Here is an 11,407-nt window from a genome sequence, read left to right as displayed (position 1 = left end):
ATTCTAATTTTTCGAGTTTCACCTGTAACTTTCAGTCTCTGCATATTGGTCTCCAACTCAAAATTGTGCTTACTACCTGTACTTCTTTTACAATATCCATTTTCTGTCCAACATCCTCTTGGCTGCAATGAACTTCAGCCACAAAACAATGCAAAGTAGAACAAGGAACGTACTTTATCATGAACATAGTAAGAATATGAATCCAAACTTTTAGGACTTCCAGAGGTGAGGTCCTAAAAATAACCCTTACTGTGTTTGGAAAGATCAGTTTTAAGGAGGGTGTCTCTCTTTTCACCACAGGAGGGCCCTCCAAGATCACCTTAACGTGATAATCACTCATCTCTTCTGGCTAGTGATTTTCACGGTGCTCCCGATCCTATTATCTCGATTTAACAGACATTCTAATGTCACAACAGGCACGAAAATAAACAAATAAATAAATAAAATAATACAATAAAATAAAAATTCCGCGTTCTGTATCCTAGTCTTTCAAATCAAGGGCGCGGGTCTTGGTTCTCATAACGAAAAAGGAAACAAAATGCCCCTGCGAATCATTCAGTATACCCGTTTAAGGAGAAATTCAGTCCATGCTGTGAACTCGTGCTTATCTGGCAAAGAAAAAAGAAACGAAAACGGCACTTAGATTCTCCGAGTGCATTCGTGCCATTAGATTAATTATCTTCCGCGGGTTCTCGATCACGTCTGAATTGTTGGAGTTTTTCGACTACCGACTGGTCTGCTCGTCTCCTACGTTCTCTTCTATTACTAGGCCTACTGCTTCTTCCTCTTCGGTCGCTCGTAGACCACGTCATCTTCTGGATTTTCTCCATCAGCGTCTCCAGCTGCTTAACTACGGTGACAGGTAATCCCCTCTCAGCCATGTCTCGCGTCGCTTCTGTAGCAGAATTGTACATACATACTCCGTCTTCATAGAAGACCCTCATTCTGGCAGGGAAGGGGGTTTGGAAGTGTAGGCCCTTTTCTTTTAAGATTTTCTTTACCTCCGCATATTCCCTTCGTTTTTTCACCACTCCCGACGCATAATCGTGATCAAAGTTTATTTGCTTGCCCCTCCAAACAAACCCTTTGTTTTGCCACGCAGTTTTGATGATTTCTTCTTTTGTTCTATAGTCCAGAAATCTCACGATGATAGACCGCGGTGCTGATCCAGTAGGTGGAAGAGGATTAAGAGCTCGGTGGGCTCTCTCGATCTGCAAATTCATGTCCGTAGGAAGTCATTAGTTCTCAGATCCTTCGGGTACAGAGTAGATTCTTATGTTGTTGCGTCTGTCGCGTCCTTCTTGGTCAATTATCTTTGCTTCGAGTTGGCTGTGGAGTTTTATTATCTCCGTCATCACCTCATCTGTAACCTGCATTCGCTCCTCCATTGTTGTTATCCGTTCTTCCGTTTTGTCAAGTCTTTGGTTTGCTCTGTTGATGTCCTCTTTGAGCTCTTGAAACTCTTTCTTGTTGTCTTGACGGAACTCTTTTATTTCTCTGAATATCGTCTTCAAATCCACTTCCATGTCCCCATCTTCCTCACTATGATTAGCTAGCGATTCGGCGTCTTTAGCCTCGAGGGCTCCTTCAATATTCTGTACCGTTTTCTTACCTTTAACTTTATTTTGTCTGTCTTTTGTCATGGCCCTAGACTTTTCCAAGTCAATTAGAGGAAATAAATTCGAGTAATTTTATTTGCTTAGGCCGTTTTTGTCACTTAGTCGGGAGCAACTCGTTCTCATGCTGCCATATTGCTGTCTTCCAAACCGGAAGTCCCTGATCACTTATTCATACAAAACAATATAGTACTTTAACTTTTGTAAGACACTTTTCGTGTTGAAAGCTAATATGCGAGGAGGCGTGAACTATCATGAATATTGAGGTAATTCACACAAATATTGAGGTAATTCACACCTGAGGACACAAAGACCCCTCCCCTGGGCCTGTCAATGAGGAATGTTACATAAAAGTTACATCTTTACATAAAGACTTTACTTAATTTTAGACATACACTACTATTTAAACGTTTTAGAATAAGTCTCTTCTGCTCACCAAGACTGCATTTATTTGATCCAAAATACAGTAAAAACATTGTGTGAACTCATTTTTTACAATAATTTGAATATATTGTAAAATGCCATTTGTGATCAAAGCTGATCATTACTGCAGTCTTCAGTGTCACATGATACTTAAGAAATCATTATAAGATGCTGATTTTCTAATATGTGCATATTTAAAGTGCATTTTACTCATTTAACCTGAACACATATTGCAAGCACAAGCATTGATGATAATGAGGCAGCATAAACACTAGATAAAATATATTTTAAACATTCATTTACATTTACATTTACATTTATTCATTTGGCAGACGCTTTTATCCAAAGCAACTTACAAAAGAGGAAGAACATCAGCAAATCATCTTAGGGAGACAGTGGTACAAAAGTGCCATATTACAAAGTTTCACTATCATCAGAATAGTATACAAAACAGATTTAAGTGCAACAAGAAATGTAAATAATAATTTCTTTTTTTTAGTGACCGGTTAAGTGCTTTTGGAAAAGATGTGTTTTTAGCCGTTTTTTCGAAGATAGAGAGTGAGTTAGCTTCCCGGATTGAGTTGGGAAGGTCATTCCACCACCGTGGTATGATGAAACTGAAAGTCCGGAAAGTGTTTTGGTGCCTCTTTGTTTTGGTACAACAAGGCGACGTTCCTTAGCCGACCGCAGGCTTCTGGTGGGAACGTAGCTCTGCATAAATGTTTTTAGGTATGCTGGAGCAGACCCAGTGACTGTTTTATATGCCAGCATCAGGGCCTTGAATTTAATATGTGCATGAACCGGCAGCCAGTGGAGAGAGTCAAAGAGTGGTGTAACATGTGCTCTCTTAGGTTCATTAAAGACCAGACGTGCTGCTGCATTCTGGATCATTTGGAGAGGTATAATAGCACATGCAGGTAGGCCTGCAATGAGAGTGTTACAGTAGTCCAGTCTAGTTATGACAAGGGACTGAACGAGCAGTTGTGTGGCATGTACAGAGAGGAAGGGTCTTATCTTCCTGATATTGTAGAGTGTAAATCTACATGATCTTGCAGTTTTTGAAATGTGGTCTGTGAAATTTAGCTCATCATCTATGGTTACCCCTAGATTTCTGACCGTTTTGGAAGGCGAAACTGTAGTTGGACCCAGCTGCACGGTGATGTTGTGTTCAACAGCCGGGTTGCAAGGAGTTCGGTCTTGGCAGGGTTGAGTTGAAGGTGGTGTTCCTTCATCCAGGCTGAGATGTCTGCCAGACAGGCAGCGATTCGAGCGGTCACTGTGGTGTCATTGGGCTGGAAAGACAAGTAGAGATGCGTGTCATCAGCGTAGCAGTGGTAAGAGAAACGATACTTCCCCTCTCCATGCTACCTCAAAGGACCTTTCTGAGAGATAAGAGTTGAACCAGTCAAGCACAGTTCCAGTGATACCCAGTTTAGAGAGGGTGGAGAGTAGGATCTGATGGTTTACTGTGTCAAAGGCAGCAGAAAGGTCCAGCAGAATCAGAACGGATGATCTGGATTCAGCTTTCGCCTGTCTCAGCGACTCGATGACAGACAGCAGGGCAGTCTCAGTGGAGTGTCCACTTTTGAACCCTGACTGATTGTCATCCAGCAGCTTGTTCTGTGAGACACAGGCGGAGATCTGATTGAAAACTGCCCTTTCAAGTGTTTTTGCCATGAATGGGATGAGAGAGACTGGTCTATAGTGTTCTATCTGTGTGGGGTTAAGTGCAGGTTTTTTCAGCAGTGGGGTTACTCGAGCCTGCTTAAATGTAGTGGGAAAAGTGCCTGCAAGAAGGGATGTGTTAATTATGTGTGTAAGTGCCGGTAGGATGGACGGAGATATGGCCTGGAGAAGGTGTGATGGAATGGGGTCAAGGGAACAGGTTTTGGGGTGGTTTTAGAGGAGGAGTTTAGAGACCTCAGTGTCAGTTAAAGGAGAGAACATAGGGAAAGAAGGGTTGCATACAGGAGCCAGGTGTTTGACAAGGTGTGGTGCTGTGAATGTATTGCTGATGGCTGTAACCTTATCAGTAAAAAATGTGGCGAATATATCTGCTGTCAGTGATGTGTAAGGTGGTGGAGGGGGAGGGCAGGGAAGTGTGTTAAATGTTCTAAACAAGCTACGAGTGTCTGTGGTGCTGTTGATCTTGGTCTGGTAATATGAAGTTTTTGCAGTTTTAACGTTATTTGAAAAAGTTGCAAGCAGAAGCTGATATTTACCTAGATCAGCTGGATCTTTAGATTTCCGCCATCTCCTCTCAGCTGCCCTGAGATCAGTCTGATGTTCACGAAGGACGTCAGACAGCCAGGGGCTGGGTGGTGTAGTCCGTGCTGGTCTAGAAGAGAGAGGACAGATGTTGTCTAGACAGGTTGTTAAAGTAGAGCTAAGTGTGTCTGTGGCAGTGTTTACATCAAGCATGGAAAATACATTTATTGTGGGAAGAGAGGCAGAGACATCAGTGGAAAGGTGAGAGGCTGAGAGGGAACGGAGGTTACGGCGAAAGGAAACCAAAGGTGGGGTCGGTTTTACAATGGATGGGAGAATCATGTTGAATTGAACAAAGTAGTGATCATAGACATGTAAAGGTGTAACAAGAATATTAGAGGTGGTACAGTTACGTGTAAAAATTAGGTCCAGCTGGTTGCCCGACCTGTGAGTCGCTGTGGTGTGTAGTCTTTCCAAGTCAAATGAGGCCAGAAGAGTATTCAGTTCAATGGCCTGGGGTTTGTCTTGGTGTATGTTGAAATCACCAAGAACCACAAGAGGCCTGCCATCCTCTGGCAAGGGGGACAGCAGGACATCCAATTCCTCAAGAAAGCTTGTCAGCTGACCTGGGGGGGCGATAGATGACAACAACATGTAATTTTGTGGGTTGCATTGTAGTAATGGCATGGAATTCAAAAGATGTATTGTTACATAGTGAAGCCTGTAGTGAAAAAATCCAGTTATTATGAATGAGCAAACCTGTTCCCCCACCCCTACCAGTATGTCGAGGGGTGTGGGAGAAGGAGAAGTTGTTGGAGAGAGCAGCAGGTGTTGCTGTATCCTCAGGACGTATCCATGTCTCTGTCAGTGCCAAGATGCTGAGGGTGGACTGCGTGGCGAAAGCTGGAATGAAGGCAGCTTTGTTCACAGCAGACTGGCAGTTCCAGAGTCCCACTGAGAACGAGAGTGGAGCAGGTGTTGAAGTGCAAAGCGGCCGTAGGTTGTGTGGGTTGCGTTTTGTCTTGCATCTGTATCTTGTGAATGGTCTACAACAGATAACAGGGATGTGCTTGAAGGCATGTGTTATTAGTGAACTAGACATGTTAGTATGTATGTATGTATAAGTAAAATAATAAAAGAGATAGAATAGAAAAATACTTAAGTGCTTTGGTGAGTGGAGCCTTATCGGTGTCCTTGCTCGGTGGACTCGCACAGGTAGACTCGCTGGTCTTTACCCAAGTAGGTCTTCACACGAGGAGGGCTTGACACGAGGGCCACCACTTCCACATTAAGTCCAATAAATAACCACTTTTACGAGCCGTTCAGTGGAAAAAAAGCAGCCACGCCTTAATGCTACTTATCACAACAAAGCTAGTCACGTGGTCACCCGAAACCGAAACTCAGGGTTGCGCGGGAACAAACGCAACTTCTGTACAGCGTAAATAAATTATGCTGCACTTTAGCAATAAATAATACTCTAAAACAAGTGAAGCACTGTTTGCAGACACTAAAACGACGATAGTTTTACACACACAGGATAATCAACCCGAAGTCTAAGCAAATCTAGCAACGAATCCTACGTGACAAGTTTAAACAAGTCTAACAATTCTATCAGCGAATACTATGGGACAAGTCAACACAAATATAGCGCGCACACACCAAACACACGTCTGATGCTGCGTTCACACCGGACGCGAATAGCGCGTCAAATTCCTGCCTACCGCGTCTAATTATACGCTTGACCACTTTGAATCCATTCGCGCGTCAAGAGCGAAATTGATGCGTGTAAAAAACAAAAGTTTGAAGCGAAATCTACGCGCGTGATGCGTGTCGGAGGCAAAATCCGATGAAACTCCGGAGGCGAAACCCGTTGACGGCCATCTTTTTACAAGATGGCTGATGTTGATCGAGCATTCGTGGAGAGAGTCACCGCTCTGTATTTGCTCTGGAGAGCAGAACAGCGGCGTATGGGTCGTCGTCGCCGTACTTGGGTCCACCAGACCCTCCGGAGGCGTTCCCAGTTCGGCGAATTTCATCATTTGCTCCAGGAGCTGCGCCTGGATGACGGCCGCTTTCAGCGGTACTTCCGCTTGTCCCGCGCCCAGTTTGATGACCTGTTGTCCCGCATCGGAGCGAGGATCACCCTTCAGGACACCAACTACAGGCGCTCTATCCCAGCTGCGGAGCGCCTGTCCATCTGTCTTCGGTTAGTAAATGTATATAAAATGTTAAATACAGTATATTAAATATATGTTAATTTACGCTATGCTAGCAATGTTTTTCAAACTGTGTGGTATGGATACCACTGTTGGTGCTCTTTCTAGTGATACTCAGTTAACTGCTGTAACGTTAACCTAAAAAATAAAATATTATTTTGGCAGACGTGATAATGTCTCTATCTGTATGCAATATGTAGTGCTCTTTCTAGTGATAACATTACTCGGTTAACTGCTATAACATAAAAATGATACTGTCATGTCTCTATCTGTAAGCAATATGTAGTAACGTTACTCTTTCTTTTGATAACCAGTTATTGGTTATTGGCACACTAGTGATTTAAACCATATACACATATACCCTTTTGTTTTGAAGATTCAAAACTTTGTTAAATTGCTTGCAAAATTGCTAGCAAACAAACAAATATGGTGCATTAAAGTAAAACAGACTGGTTATTGTATATAGTTGAATATGTAACTACAAGTGTACTTATAAAAATATTTTCTAGGTTTCTTGCCACAGGAGACTCATTCAGGACCATAGCGTCCAGCTTCAGGGTTGGTGTCTCAACAGTGAGCCAGATCGTCCGCCAGGTTGTGACTGCAATCTGGGACTGACTTGTGGAGGAGTACATGGCTGTGCCCACCACTGATGACTGGAGGTCCATCGCAGAAGGATTCCAGGAGCGGTGGAACTACCCTCTATTCTGTGGAGCGGTGGATGGGAAGCATGTGGTAATGAAGGCACCCCCCAACTCAGGATCCCAGTTCCACAACTACAAGGGAACATTCTCCATCGTTCTCCTTGCAGTTGTGGATGCGAGGTATCGCTTCCGGGTGATCGATGTTGGGGGGTACGGCAGGACCAGCGACGGTGGGATTCTGGCAAACTCCGCCTTTGGACAGGCTCTCCGTGCTGGTGCACTTCATCTGCCTCCTGACCAGCCTCTTCCCGGTGCTGATGTAAGAGGACCCCAGCCCCATGTCTTTGTGGCTGATGAGGCGTTCCCGCTGTGGAGGAACCTCATGCGGCCCTTCCCTGGACGCACCCTTCCGTGTCTTCAATTACCGCCTCTCCAGAGCCAGGCTGGTGGTGGAGAAGTCCTTTGGCATCCTCTCCTCACAGTGGAGGATGTACCGCCACCTCATCGAGGTCCACCCAGAAGTTGCGGGAAGTGTGTGAAGGCGACGTGTCTCTCCACAACTTTCTGAGGTGTTCGGAGGGGAGAGAGGCACCTGCTGCGAGGGGCGTGGGACATGCTGGAGAGGAGCCACTGCCAGGTCTGGGTCGGGTTGCGGCCAACAACTCCTCCAGAGAGGCACTCCGGGTGAGGGATGTCTTCATGGCACACTTCTCGGCGGAGGGAGCAGTACCATGGCAGCCGACGGAGTAGCGTTTGAAGTCCTCCTCATGACTTCCCCACAACGGCTCTTTTAAGAGCCACCCACAAACCTATAAAGAGCTAAACTATCTAAAAATAGTCCATTATTATTATATTTTGTATTTTTTTTCCCAGGTTGTCAGCCCCAGTTCCAGGATGTCAGGTCCACAACATGCACATTTATTAAGTTGAGACTTTTTAAAAATGTCAGGTTTTCCATGGTAGTATATCAGGTTAAATTATTTATTTATTTTTGCTTTGATGATAAATGGAGCCAGCCTCCAAAAGTAATTAACCTGTCCTGTGTTTTTTTCCTTATTCAACACTGTCCAGACACTAATGTTGGTTGGCTTTACATTACAATAATAATGTTTCATATAATCTATATTTAGATATGGAATAAATAGCAATCAATACAAAATCAAAATGTCTCATATATTGAAATCAAGTTATGTGATAAAAGATTTGCTTTGTTTGTGCATTAGAACCACACCAGGCATTTAGTCATATTACAAAATAATTTATTGCGGCCAAACATATGAAGTAATTTTAGGTATAACATTAAAAAACATATTTAGGCAAAACATATAAAATAACAATATGAACTGAAAAAAATGAACAATATGTGCAAACTATTTACATTAAGAGACAGGAACAAAAAGGACCTCGCTTGGAAGGTGGAACAGCCACAGGGAACGGCATAGGAGAAGAGGAAGGAGGGCATTCTGCGTTTCCTGCAGAGCCTGCCGCCTCTTTTTTTTTATTTTATTTTTAAAGTTTACTGTGTGGGGGGGTCCAATTGTTCCAAATTTAGCACAATGGTGCTATTTTCCATTGGCAATTTGTAAATTTGAAATTTAAGTGTTTCTTTTAAATGAGGCGGCATGATCTGCAGAAAAGGCATAAGGCTGAGGAGGAAGTACTCATCAGCGGAGCGTGGCGGTGGGGTTGGAGGTTGCGCCGGAGGTTGTGTCAGAAGCTCCAACAGCGTCTACTCCACCTCCGACAGACCATCCTGGGACCGCTCACGGGGCCGCCGTCGGGCTCTCCTCCTCTGTTGGCCTGTGAAAGCAATACACAGTGCAATGAGAAGGCAGAAAGATGATACCTGATTTTCATGTTCACAGTAAAGGTTAACAATTTAATTGAAACAACAAAATTGTCTAGATATTGTGAGAATACTATCTGTGTCAGTGACATAGACAGTGCTTAAATGCAAGTGTGAAATTGTTTTGAACTATATATCAAGTAATTACAAGTTATACTTCAGACATGTACATAGATAAACATGCAAATGAACAGTAGCTAAAATGTATGTATGTACTATTGCCTTCACACACCTGTGAGTTCAGCAGCAGGGGCTGAGGGACCAGGGACTGGGGAGACAGGAGAAGAGGCAAGGGATCTCAGAATATCCTCTTCCCCCCTCTGATCATTTTCCTCTGTCAAGACAATATTAAATGTTAATACAACACGTTGGTAACAATGATCATAGAGAGATTACATTTCTTCATCTGTAAACAATGACAGCATATATGCCTTGTAATGTGGATTCATTGGAAACACACCAGTCTCTGTCTCCCACGCCGTTTCACCAGGCTGTCCCTGGTCCTAGAGGTGGTTGTCCTCTCTGATCCGGGCCTCGACCCCCTCCATGTTACCACTAGTCTCCCGTGGGGTGACGAAGGGGTCGAGGAATCCCAAGATCTGAGAGTACTTCCACCTCTTCCCAGACCCTGCTGCTGACACACTCCTCTTGTCCGTCTCCTTCCTCTTCTCCTTCAGATATGTGTCCCTGAGGCTCTTCCACTTTTTTCTGCAAAAGTCCTCTGAATAAACAATATCTTGTAAGCAAAAAATGTAGCTGTATATAAGCGGGAAAATAATTGTAAAATAGCGCAAGGCAGCTTGCTAGCTGGTTAGCAGGTCAATAACGTGACTCAAAAGTAGCAGGAAAATAGTTAAAAATAGCTAGCTGCTTAGCAGGGCAATAACGTGACACAAAAGTGAAATGTGTAATTATATATATGCGCGTGTAAAAAATATACCCATAAAGATTTTGCAACGTCTTTATACACATTACAGGAGTAATACAACACAGGACAAAACATCAATATTTTTTTAAATATGCGAATTGTTGTCCATCACAATTTCAATAAAACTGTAAACCCTCGCTCTGAGTTTGCATGTTTTGATGTCCGCATGTTTTGATGTCCACATGTTCTTGTTCAAGAAATTACAGTGACTGTAGCATTTCTATCGTAAAGAAGTGGACAAATATTAAAGATTAATTTGTATTTACAACTTACCAGGTTGCCCAATCTCCTCACTGACCCTCTTCCAAGCGAGGTCCTTTTTGTTCCTGTCTCTGTAAAAATATGAAGTGGAATCGTACAATTCTGGGTGACCGCTTACAGCAAGAATTAATTTTTCCTCCATAAGTTAGCTGTCAGTGATTTTGGAATGAAAGATTCCAAGCGGGAGTTTACGTCACTTTACCTCCTGAGTGACAGCAGGCAGCTAGGCTCCTGATTGGTTAACGCGGCGCAAATTGACGCCAAAGTTCAGATTTTTCAACTCGGGCGGCAGATGCGAATGCGCATCAAACGCGTGAATGCACAAAATGCACCATTCGCGCCGAACTTGACGCGCAAATGAGGCGTATTCGCGTCTACCGCGCCGCAGGAATTTTTTACGCGCGTAACGCGTCTTTGCATTGACTTAACATTGAAATAACTCGCGCCTGACGCGCTATTCGCGTCCGGTGTGAACGCAGCATAAGCGACCAGCGTTCAAGACAGTAAACAAACAGCACCTGATCTAGCAATGAATACCACTATAACAATGTTAAAAACAATGAAATAAACACACTTACATACAACTGCAGACTCCTGTAGATAGATCGCTTAATTTTATATCATATTACATATCATATTTATATCATACAGCATACAACTTAAATACCTGCTTTAGATGTTTACATGTAACTAAAACGTCTCGGGTTACATGTGTAACCCTTGTTCCCTGAAAAAGCGGAACGAGACGCTGCGCTGCTAAGCGCTACGGGGAACAACTCTAGTTGTGATCCGAGCTGAATAATGTGTGCAACACGTCAGTGAACATTGACCGGAATTTATAGCCTCGGCTGATGTAATCATTAGATGCACCTGCAGCCAGGCTATAAATGGATACGTCACCAGGTGTCGTCAGATACTTCTTTTTGAAGAGCAGTCCTGGGACGTCCCAGTGCGGCAAAGCAGTGCAGCATCTCGTTCTGCTTTTTTCAGGGAACAAGGGTTACACATGTAACCCAAGACGTTCCCTTTACAAAAAGCTTTACTACGATGCTGCGCTGCTAAGCGCTACGGGGAAGGCAATACCCACGCCGCCGCACTTGGGGCTGTCCGGACCCCTACGGTTGTGCAGTGTACTCACAAAAATGCGAGAGGTCTCAGACATGAGCTTGAGATGTCGACTCAAGGGTATAAGAGCCTGGAGTAGCATAAACATCTAAACCATTCAATTTTGATGAATGTGTGTGGAGAGGACCAGCCTGCCGCAT

This window comes from Xyrauchen texanus, chromosome 29 (genome assembly GCF_025860055.1).
Source record: "Xyrauchen texanus isolate HMW12.3.18 chromosome 29, RBS_HiC_50CHRs, whole genome shotgun sequence".
Taxonomy (NCBI): Eukaryota; Metazoa; Chordata; class Actinopteri; order Cypriniformes; family Catostomidae; genus Xyrauchen; species Xyrauchen texanus.
The sequence above is the reverse complement of the archived record's forward strand: the minus strand, read 5'-3'. Positions refer to the sequence as shown.